The sequence below is a fragment of the Odontomachus brunneus genome, unplaced genomic scaffold (assembly GCF_010583005.1).
Source record: "Odontomachus brunneus isolate Ranch 3 - 2012 unplaced genomic scaffold, Obru_v1 Obru_scaffold_053, whole genome shotgun sequence".
NCBI lineage: Eukaryota > Metazoa > Arthropoda > Insecta > Hymenoptera > Formicidae > Odontomachus > Odontomachus brunneus.
In genome coordinates, this window is record NW_022639503.1 from 267,533 (window position 1) to 280,281 (window position 12,749).

The following is a 12,749-nucleotide window of genomic DNA, read 5'->3' on the forward strand; positions in this document are numbered from 1 at the left end:
AACATAAGATGCGCGTTTTCACGTAATCGTGTACTTAGGATCCACCAAGATCCGACTTGCCTTTGCGTAGGCACTCTTCCCTCCCCCCCCCCTCTCTCTCTCTTTTCACTTCTCGGGAATCGAAAAAAATAACGAGGCAATCCCCAAGCTTGATATTAAACCATTTTGAGTTAATTCACGTGTATTTCGAGGCATTGCGCGACGTTGGCGTAAATGAATATTAGTATAATACGCCGTTACAACGTGGTGATTTCGCGGATATCGCTTTGCCCAGCTGTGGGACTCGATTTAACGAGACTTAGGAGCGTGGCGCGAGTATAATTTCACCCACGCGAGCGTGCGTCGCGATTGTCATACCCCGAGATCGTCGGGGCCGATGGGAGATTTTCTTTTTTTCTCTCTCGAAAGCGACACGCGATGATGATATCGACAGTCGAAATCGACGGACGGGTGGTCTGGTCTGGTCTCGGTACGTGACTTATTCACGGCGGCGGTTTCAATAGTCGACGCTGATAGCAGGCCAAAGTGCTTAAGCGCAATTAGCATAACTAGCGTCGGCAGTGACGTGGACTAATCACGACCAGTTCCCACGAGAGATTCGACCGGCCTGAGCCTGTCGGTCGCGCTTGTATATCCCGCGCTATCTAATTTCCCCGCGACACACCTCCGATCGTGTCTAATGACCGACGGAATTAATAGTCAATCACGCGCCGAGGAGCCGATTCTCATAGTTTGCAATCCAATCGGACGAGCGAATCGACCGCCGGTATCGAAAACGATGAGACGTCCGTACACGGAAGCTGTCCCTGTCCGTCAAAATGAAGACACACAACGTTACGCAACGTTAGGTTCAGGAAACATGTCGCCAGACACATGCGCGTCGAGAGACACGTTCGTGTATGCACACATTCAGTAGATATTGCAATATTTGATATATAATAGAATATAAACGATCGTCGTAGGCAGAAATGTTGCATCAATAATTACAATAAAGTATTTGCAATCTTGGATCAATTGTTTTATGTCTGAAATTGCGATATATTTGCTTAAGAATTCATTGCACACTTGACTTCTTATTATAAAATAATTGTAATTGAACGTTTTTTATATCATATATCAGATAGGTTGTTAAATTCACTATTTCTACAATAATTTGTATATTACATTTCCAGTAAAGCTCAGCTTTATAAAAAAAACATTGTAAAGGGAGATGTAATTTTAACGCAATCCTCGCTATACGATATTTTCTCCGTGAAAAAATTTATAAAAAGAACTTTGTGAATTGAGTGAACTGAAAATTTATAAAGAGAAAACTGATAAATTCATAAACTCGCAAAGAGAGCGCAAATGTAAATTTCGAGAGGTTGCCTGAAAAAATCTACGTGAATTGTGCTGCGAAAAGTTGACTGAAATACAAGGACGAGAAGTGGAGTCGCGTTAAAAATTTTCGCAAGCAAATTGCGAAGGAGAATAAAACAACAGTGAGAAACGTGTGCAGTATACAAGTGCAATCATTAGATTTGCTTACTGCATAGCCTCCAATTCGGCTCCCCCGGTTCGTCTCTGGAAACAAGACAAGAGCATCGAACAATGTGTTCCCATACAACCACAACGAGCAGTAACTAAATATTCGCGGGCAGCGGCGAAACGTACAATGGCGAGAGACAGGGAGGATGACTCCTAACTGTATTAAAGGGAGGATCATTTTGTAGTGGCCGTGATCGATCGCGCGGTCGTGTCGATATCGGATTTCCGAAACAATCGTGCGGAAGATCAGATTTACAGCGGCCTCGGTGGCGGCGGTCGCGGTTCGCCAGCGCGATTGTTTCCCGGCCAGCCTCTTGACGAAACGTGGGAATGCTCGTGCACACGTCGACAATGAAAAGCTCGCCTCTGTCCGCGCCGTATATACCCCCGTCATAGGATCAAACAAATGGTTCGTGTCGTGAAACACGATACAACGCTAATAGCGCAACTTCGACCGGCCGACGTTACACCGGCGGTGAGTGTAACTGTAACGCTGCGGCGCGATTAACAAATTACACCTAACACATCCGAGCGAGCGAGGAAGAGAGAAAGAGAGCGCGCGCGCGTTGCGCTGCCTGCGCAATAATTTATAACGGATTTCGTCGGTGCTTTTAGCGGCGCCATTCGAATCACTGTAAAATTGCGCAAACGTCCAACGCGAGCGTTCGACGAATGGAACGGTTTTTAACGGTTCATCGTTATAAAAAGGCGTTGTAACACTAGACTTACATTGTGCGAGTTAAGTCACGGCTAGCCGTTACTTCGGTGTCATGATTCGGCGCTCCTGTCTTTTGAGGGACGAGATTACACGTCTGCTGAAAAATTGACAAGGCCCGGCACGATTTCAATTGGGGCTTTCATTGCCCGAAAAATAACAGCCGCGTTTATTTTCTTTTACATTTCATCGTTTCTCATCGCATTCTTTGCACCCCGAGCACGTTTTCGAGCACGATCTTCGGTCGCGTGTTCGAGAGTATCTCGTGGTTTTATTCTCGGTGGAAACATCGGCGGCGAGTGCTTCTGAAGTTAACGTTTAACGTATCGCGTTGCAAACGACGAAACGAAACACGTCAAGACGGTATACGAGCTGCTTGTGACAAACACCGAAATCGGCCGATGCCGAGGGCGCAGAAACTCGGCACGCGAGACACGCCCATGGCGAAATTCTGCTTTCTGGAAACAGCAGGATGTACGTGCGTTTGTTATTCATGAGCCGCGGGATGAGCGGCGATGTTGACGACGACGACAGCAGCGACGAGTACATTTCTGCGAGCGGGCAATAAAAAGCGCGACGTTATGCGCGTCACGCAGGTGGAGACGCATCAAAGGCTCGCGGTCTCGCCTTTACGACGCGGTGATTCTAATTAAATCTAATATACGCATGTGGCAGTAATCCGTCGTAAACGGCGACACGTATCCACATCAGTCCCTTAATAAAGAATTATAAACTAATAAAGTTTAACGAGACAAGAACGCACGTCTTCTCGTCGTCCCCTTTAAAAAAAGGACGATCGAGCGAATGCAAAAAAGCACAAGAACGATAGATTCGATGGATGAGATCAAACAATGTATTAAACCATCGATAACTAATGAAAGACTGAATAAGTTGTTCTTAATGATATCAACCGGAGCGAACCGCGAGAGGCGTATATCTGACGCGTATATATATATATATATATATATATATATATATATATATATATATATATGTATGTATATATGTATACGTTAAATAAGATATAGAGCACATAATAGAATATTTAGTTTTTTATTTTTTTTATAAAAATTTTAATTGTAGTATTTCTGTGAGCAGCATAGTGTGTATTATCCTAATTATCTTTGTGTGATGATAATGTGTATTGATACGATTCGGTTACTTTGGTACATCAATTATCATCATTTGGTACATCGATGTATCAAAGTTGCGCGTGATCTCGTTGTGGCAACTAGAAATCGATTGAGGTGACATTCATCATGGATTGGAGCAATCAAATATCGCTGCTGCAACGCCAGTAACTGAACTGCTCCGTGGTTGGAGCAATCACGTAATAAGTTGTTTCATAGCTTACTACCTGAATCTCGTTGGCACAACGAGATCTATGATATTATAAATTCAACATAGATTAATATTCACACAAACATAAAAACCGATGTCTTTCGCACTTACACGATTAGGCTATTTGATCCACAGGACGATTTCACGTCAGTCGAAAGCGCGATATTTTCCTCTTTCAACAGTGTTTGTTTCAAGTCGCTACGATGTCTACAAGTAGAGTTATTGACATTTGTATCGATACGCGCGCTCGATCAGCCGGCGCTGCCTCTTTCGCGCGCTGTAGGTTAGGTCAGAACATGAATGAAAATGATAGCCGCGTTTCACATACGTTGAAACGATATTTCGCGTGATGGCACACAACAGTCGCGGCTCGCTATCCTCATCCGCAGATTATGTCCATGTCGTCACACGAATAGACAGAGCGGTCTGAGTTCGTAAGTGGAAGAAGAAAATCACTTGCTATCCCGAGCTCGAGTGACAGACAAGCGTCATCGCTTTGGCCACGCGGTCGTCCGATCACGCCGGTCATTCACCTCAGTTAAAGAGACAAATCTGAACATAGCGTGCCGGAGAGAGAGTACGTGCGAGCGTACCAATGGCGCGGAACCCGTGCCAATACCTGATGTCGATGCCGCGGCTTAAAACATCTATAACTCGTGAATTAGTGGACGTAACGACATGAAGCAAAAAGCAATCTCTTTGCTGCACGTCCCCGCGCACGTCTATACCGCTCTTTCATTAGATTTGTCTACGTTGTTTGCACTTTTGACATTTTCAGTTTTTTATACCATTTAATGCACACCGGACGCGATGAGCGAAATTCAATAAGAGCTCTTCTTTCTAAAGAGTGGTCCAGGGTACAACGGGTTTTAGGTAAAAAATGCAAACAGCACGAACAAACCTATTGTCCTTTCGGAAAACGAGCAACATGTGACTTCTTTCATTCGCGAACCAATTGTCCAGATTCCTTTCTTCATCTCTATGTATAACAGCGACGAGATCAATATTGTTACTGTGGATTGAAGTAAAGGAATAATTACCATAATTATTTGAAAAACGGAAAAAGACATTTTGGTCCGATTTTACGAGCTCTATCTGCACATCGGATATCTAAATCCAGATACACTATATGTATGTTTGTGTGAATATCCTACATCTAAATAAAATAAATCGATGCACACGAGAGCATAATATAGACGGCAGCGTTCGTATCTACGTATTACGTGTTCTCACAGTAGCAAGCCGTAACGTTCATCAATCATTCGTTAGGCAATCCACGGCCGGGCGCGGGTCTCGACGGAATTAATTTAATTACTACAAATGTTTCGGGGTAAAAATGGGCGGTGGATCGATACCGCTTGGCCAGCGACGCGTTGCCTTTAGCCGCGTCGCGGTCAGCAGCGCGACGATCATTTATGCAAGAAGTTTCGGATCGATACCATACGGTAGATAGCTTTTGCAGCCTTTCCCGACTGCGAGGTAAAAATAGAAGGGTAAAAGAGAGGGAGAGACAGAGAGAGAAAGAGAGAGAAAGAAGAGTCGGTGGAACGATATTACACGTCTTAATCGCTTGTGAGGCGATTCGTTTAACTTGAGAACGTGCTCGAAAGAACGTTGGTGTCAGTGGTAACATTTAATATTCAGTTCGCGCGATACTTAGGGAGGAATGAGAAAGAGAGCGGCCGCGATTTGTATCGCGAAAACGGTTTGTATAATACACAGAGTCCAATGTTGCAGAGAAGGATATGAAAAATGGAACGCAACTTCAACACTTTATGTAACTAATCAATGCAAGACTATTACTCTCGAATCGTTCTTAACGTCGTATTCCACGTTTTAATCAATTAATCAACGTCTGCCACATTAGCTTCGCGTTTTCTTTCATATCCATGATTGTGTGTGTTTTTTTTTCTATCAATTTTACTTTTCAACAGAACAGTACTCTTCGTACGTGCGCGCGGCTTCTACTTTGTCGCGCCTCGTCGGACGTGTCTCTCAACGAATAGGATCGCCAACGACGTTAATTTCCTTCCGGTGCATACGCGAACATTCTCTCTCTCTCTCTCTCTCTCTCTCTCTCTCTCTCTCTCTCTCTCTCTTTCTTTCTTTTTGGTCATTTCTATCTCGCTCGTCCCATTAGATCCGAGTAATAAATTCTTAACGGACAGCAACGTTAATTACGTCGTTTCTGTAACGCATAACAGCCGAGACGGCTTATATGCGCGTCGGGGAGTATGACGTTACGAAAGGATTATTCTAAATGTTAGCGTTTTCCTGCTCGAGGCAGGCGCGAAGCCGCGGCGGCGGGTGCAGTGCGAATCTCTCTCTCGCGGCGGCCGCCTTTACTTAGCCGAGCGTGTGTGTACACACACCTCTATGTCTTTGAAATTATCGGCGAGATCTACCGTAGCCGAAGTAACTGCAGAGTTATTACGCGAGATAGGCCCATTACATATTATACACGGTTTCTTTTTATTGCGCGATCGGCGCGCCTCTGGCGCGCCGTGAGGATTGGGTTAAGCGCCGATGTAGACATTACCGGGAGATAGGGTGTTTATAGAGCAATTTTTGAATTAGTAAATTAGTCAGCGAGACTCCACACTAGAGTAGAAAGAAGGAGAGAGAGAGAGAGAGAAAGAGAGGAGAGACCGGCGTCGTATCGAGCGTGTCGCTACGGCATCGCTGACGACAACGTTTTTGCTCGTTTCGTTGGCCGCGGCGACGGCGGGGCCGCGTGAGATTTGCAGCCCCGCCACGAGAAACGACAATTAAATCGTCACACTCGTACACGCCCAAACCGAGCGGGAATAAACCGCGCGCACACGCTCGCGGTTTTGCCTCCATAAACCGCGTGAATGCAACTCTTGGGCGATTCATTAAGTTTGGTAAACAATCGGGAGCGCGCAACGGCAGATACTGATAGCGCGGCAAAACACTAGTTACCGTAAGACGAGAGCAAACGTACATTGATTGCGACATTGGTATCGCCGAGTTGCGGAAATTTTATAATTACACGCGAGTACGACCAGGACAAAGAGAAAGAGAGAGAGAGAGAGAAAGACTAGGTGAAAAAGAGATGGTTAATCTCAATAACATTGTAATCATTGTAATAACATTGTAATCATTTTCGGTGTTGACTATATCTTTTCCTAACAAACAAATAATATAGCCACACATATGTAAAATTATTATCGTTAACATTATAATAAATTGAGAAAGATTATAAAGTGACTATAATTATACAATAAAAGAATTATAATTGGGAGAATTAATTTCGCAGTAAGTGCTGTTTTATAGTGTTAGTGATAATAAATTTGCATATGTATATTACTATTGCTACTCTTTGTTAGAATAACAAGAAGAAGTTGGCGCCAAAAATAACTATAATGTCTGACGAGATTAATTATTTTTTCTCTCATTTCTATAAAATTCTATAATTCTTTTTCGGAATTTAAATCCCCGATCGATCACTCTTGTCAAAGAGTCCGACATTTTCTCTCGTGGGTATCTCAACTCGAACTGCCGAGTTGAAAGTTTTCGTTCTTCACAGAATCGTCGAGGGATCTACTTCACGTTCTATCTCGCGCGCACAATCTCGAATCGCGTTGTCGAATTATTCCGCGTGATATAAGAAGCTCTCGAATTAGGCTGACCAAATTAACCGGCTGCACGCGGTGCACCGACCTCCGGTGCGCTACGTTACACTTGTTTACTCGGTGCGGCCGAGAACGCGGATTCTACCGTAAGGCAGCACACGTTCCCCTTTCGTACTTTCTGCTTTTTTACACACGACCGACCGTTTTTGCACGGCCATGCGGTCCGACGTGCCTTCGCCGCCGCGCGACGATACGGAATAACAACATTTTTGTTATCCGCTGTTATCGCCGTACAAAAAAGATGCCGCACGAGCGAGCGTAACGCGAGGCGCGTGTGCAATCGCGGGACAATCCAACGACCGCCAGCGTTCCCAATTAAAAAGGCTGCAACAGCGATCGCGCTTATTCCGCGCGGCGAGCAGGACGTCGTTTACGCCGAAACCGTCAATCACAAGGCGGGAGAGGACGAAGACGAAGACGAAAACGACCGCCGCATCGACGGCTCAATTTCATTCGGTGAAAATGGTTTACGACATCGAGCGGCCGGGCCATCTTTATTTGGCGACGACAGGCCTCGTTAGTCCGCGACGTGGACCGGCCGAATAGGCAGAAAAAGGGAAAATCGCCCGACGGAGAAGCGTTAATTCGAGACGCCGCGCGACTTGACATTTCCATCACGGCTGGGCAGTGCGCGATTTTTCTTCCTCGAGAATGACTTCCGTGCTCCAACCGTCGACAGTATGTTATCGCGTTCTCTCTCTTTCTCTCTCGTCTTTAATTCGCTTTTTCTGCAACATCTGCGGCAAGACGAAGTATCCTCCTTTTCGTCGGTCCAGCGGACGCGATCGAATTCAATTAGCGCGGCTGTGCAACTTCGACGGTGGTCGTCGATCATTCGAGCGCGGTGACCCAAACCTTGCGTAGCGATACGTACGCGTGTCACGCCACAATCGGATCGACCCACACGGCGGATTATGTATTATCTCGCGCGGCCGGAGTTATCTCTCGCGAAGGATACATAAGTTCTCCTTGGTGCCTGTGCACCGTGTGTTTGGGAGCTGAGCTATTTATGAGCGATACTTAGGCACATAATTTAACGGCGAATGCAGCGCGAATGCAGCACGCTCTCACTGCCATCGCGCTTAGTTATGATCGCGGGAAGAAATATCGCGAGAGACTGCTCCGACCAGAACTGATTGGTGTATGTTTGAAAATGCCCATTTTCTGGACGACAAATTTGACAAAAGGCACGTTAACCCGAGATGTAACATAAATATCAAACAAAATTTTAAGATCTCTTCTTGTATCCTCTACATCGTATTGATATCATTGAATAATAAGCAATTCTTCGGATTCCTTGCAGATCAAATAAAACGATCGTGTTTTTATGTCGTTGTAATTTCACATAATTTCAAGCCGTCTTGATCTTATGATCGTCTGCCGTTCGACACATACATTGACTTACAAAATTATGAAAGGGCAAAGAAGAATGTAACCGTCACATTTTAGCCGAATAATCCGAAATTACTTATTACACGAGCCGATATTTCTAATATAAATCAGAGATCTCGGTGCGACGAAACGCGTCGAGACAGTGTACCGCGCACCTTGTTTGAGAACAACCGAAAATCCCTGCCTCGGAGAGCGATAATAAATGAGCCGGGACGCAAATTATCGCGTTACTTGCTCCGGTTAATTAAACTAAATACAGAGTGCGCCGGTTTCACGGCGTGGCGCGCATCTGCCGCTCACATCTCGCTCGCGTCTACGAATGCTCTCGCCGGCGAAAAGAATCCCGCGCACGTTTCACGGTGCGAGACACGCCCCGTGACATCATCGCGGCCCGTTGATGCCGAGTCCCATAAAGGCGAAGTGCAGCGGTAAGAAGTGCACGAGAGAAAGAGGGAGGGGGAGAGAGAGAGAGAGAGAGAGGCGGGCGGGCGAACGGGCGCCGACGGGGAAAGAAAGACGAAGCGGAGGCCGAACGGGCCGAGAGCGCTCGAGCGCATCAGTCGCGGGAAAGAATTCCGGCCGATGTTACAGCTGATGCGAATTAAGCCGCGACGGATTTATCATGCAACAGCGGACACTCCCTGTTGTCTCTTCGACTTCTGCCCGCCAGGGACGGCTCGCGCACCTAGCGTAACCTCCGGGCCACGGAAATGCGAAAATACAAAAAAAAAATCCGGACAAACCCGTCGAGTGTAATTCGAAGTCCAAGGTATTCTACGTAGGAAAGTTTCAGAACGTTGTCGATCAGGAAGATGGACGAGACACGCGAAGTTTCATCTTTAAAAGGTCATCAAACCTTCCGGAATGGCGGGACGGAGTCAAAATTTTGATCCTACTTTTCGAACTCGATATCCATTTAACGTCTACTTTGGTACTCTGAAGCCTACATTCAATTGTGTTAATTCTATTTAATTAAGCTTGTCCAGGAAATTCTCTTTAAAATCTGCAAGTGGTTTAAATATACATGGATTCTTCATAATACACAGATGTTATTGCAAACAGTTCAGGATTAAAATTTCGATTCAAATGGAGAAGACATTGCGACGATGCATCCCGCGAGAGACGTTACACCGAAACGTTAATGTTTTAAATATATCGAGTGTTTCGTTTCTACGACAGATCAAATCGACAAAGAAGAGACTCGATCGTCGCCTTCCTCTGCGATCCGTCACTAGCCGCTTCTTTCTCCTTGATGTCCCCTCGTTTCTTCCTACCCCCGCCCTTCCTTGCAACAACTCCTCTCGCGTCGCCTCTTACGGAATTCGCGGGCTTATCGCGCACCTCGTAAAGATGTCATTGATTATACGCGCCGTTCGCGCGCTGAGATATTACGCGTAGTGTGAATATACCGTGCAATAAAGATGCCGTATATGTGTGTGTGTTGGCGAAAGTCGCGACGTGGACGCGAAGAGTCGCCGAGGCGGCTTAGAACGTTCGCGTTCGGCCAATTGTACGCGTCCGCGTGTCGGAAAAGAGAAGAAGAGGGAAAGAGAGAAACGGAAACGACAGAGCTGTCGTTATCGACGTCGCTGAAATGTCGGGATAAATTTAGCGACGCTGCTCTCATGCGCGCGTGTGTGCATCGCGCTTCAGAGTCGAGATTCAGAACGGAAGATGGAATAATAAACGAGAAGGAAGAAAGTTTTGTTGCTACCTGTCACGCCGTGTCACTTACTATCTTAATCCCAGTGTCAACTAAACAACATTTGAGTAAGAATATAAACAACATTTGTAGTAAGAATATAAACAACATTTGAGTAAGAATATAACTAATCGGCCTAAATCTAGCCGTAATTAGCTAGTACAGACTAGACTAAATTTTTTAGTTCGTCATTCATTTGTTCTTAGTTAATTATTCACTGAAATGTAAAATCAAATTTGTGATTTAGTCATTATTTAGTCATTACATATTAAATATGATTAAGTAGATTGTTTATTCTAAAATAATCTAACTATTATATCACAAGTAGCATATTACAATTAATGAATCAACATTGAGGTTACATTTAAAAATCCCATTAATTAAAAATTCCAAAAAAGAAAAATTGAACATTACATTATCAGTTAATAATGATATTAGGTATAAAGGAGTATATATAAAAATATAAGGAGTATATATTAAAAAGTAGCCGATTTTTAATCATAATTAAAATAAAATGTAAAATTTGCAAAGTGTAAAATTCGCATGGTTTTTTATAGCTTTTTAGCCGTAAAATCACGTAATGACACCCGTTTGTTGTCAAAGTGTGAAGAAAATGGGTGAAAACCTTAAAGGTGAGCCATTTATGAAATCCATTTTGCGCGCGATCGCGAATGTGCATTCGATTTGTTCCAGCGCAATTAGATTGACAATTTCGCGCTGGAACCCGACGGGTCGATATCGGATCGCACGTCACGCGTTCCTTACGTAACCGGACGCGCTCTTAATATGGCGCGTCTAAGTCTCTCCCGATATGTCATAAATCGCGATTTATTGCGATTTATGCCAGCGCGCGCAGTATACTCAACTTCGGCAGCAACGTGTCCACGATCGAATTAACCGGATCACGTTGCGATGATTTATAACTCGCAAATTGTATCTTCGTTACGTCTTGCGATTTATCCCGACTATATAAGCGGCCACGAGGGGGAGACGAGGTGGTGCATTGCGAAAAATGTCGGGGACGATAAATAATAATCGAAAGAACGGTCTCTCTCTCTCTCTCTCTCTCTCTTGCTTGCGATGCCCGTCTCAATCCGAGCTGCAGGTTTTTCGCGCAGGGCGCGTCGCGTCGATTTATCCCTCCTGTGCACATGCATATACATATACACAGGGAAAAGAGATAGAAAGAGAGAAAGAGAGAGAAAGAGAGAGAGAGAGAGAGAGAGAGAGAGAGAGAGAGGGAGAGATACGTATACAAGCGTGTGGAGCATACACTCAACGCGCATCTCGACGCTCAAAGATGTCATTGATTAAACGAGCAGGAAGCGCCGAACGAAATATTTCTGCGCGAGTTCTCACCCACACACGCGGGCAACGCATCACAACGCACGGACATATGAATAGGAATGGCTCTTGGACTCTCTTTATCCTCTCCTTCTTTCTCTCTCGGGAGAAGAAGAGAGATGCGCCTGGGCGTGCACACGAGAGCTCTTTTATGCACCGAAAGCCCTCCTGGCATAGCAGATGTGTCTATGAAAGCAAGAGGATAGAAAGAAAATGGCATTCCGAAAGGATGTGTCGCGCCTCCCGCGTCTTTTGCAAGACCTTGTGCAAAAGAAAAATTTCCCCGTGTATCAAAAAGGTATAAGTGTATAAAAAGTACATGGCTTTCCAGTAATTGTTCGTTCCTGACGTTGTATAAAAATAATCTATGCCTGCATAGAGTAGGGAGATGTGACGAAGGAAAAGAGAAGACTCGCTTTAAGAGAAGATTTGCCAGAAATAGATGAGTGAGGGCCGTCATGTGGTCGATCGGGAAACGGTCGCGAAGCGTGTCGCTCGAGATGGCGGCTCTTTTAATTTAAGCAAATGAGTCACGAACGGGGACACTTCATAAGTTGGGTAAAACATCCAACTATTATTGATTCCCTTTGGTCATTGACATTCTAGGAAAGTCTGGTTTTTCTTTTTTCACTGATTTTTTACACTGAGAAAAAAAAATGGTTGATCTTATTAAAATTACAGTTATTTTTAGCTCCATTCATATCTTTGATAATAAAATGGTAATAGTAATATGCATGTAATTTATTTAAAAAACGATTTTTTGGTCATTATAAAAAATTATAGTAATTGTAAAATTTTAATAATTATTTTTCTTTGTGATTATGATTACAAATTATACCAGATATTTTTATTTTCTCGATGCAGTAACGATTGTTTATAATTTTTGATGCAGAGTTCTCTTTTAGAATCATTGAATGCAAGCAAGAAATTTAACTGCAACGGTTGCATAAAAAACCAGATTTTTGCTAGAGTAATGTCGATAATTGGATGTTTCATCCTGTAATACATCTCGCTCACGTCAGAGAGAGAGAGAGAGAGAGAGAGAGAGAGAGAGAGAGAGAGAGAGAGAGAG

The 12,749-nt window shown here is 44.3% G+C and overlaps 1 protein-coding gene across 3 annotated transcripts in view; it reads right to left on the reverse strand.

Moving 5' to 3' along the window:
- Nucleotides 1–12,749, reverse strand: part of LOC116845537 (Krueppel-like factor 14) — a 435,757-nt gene that overhangs the window by 241,360 nt on the left and 181,648 nt on the right. The window lies entirely within an intron of this gene.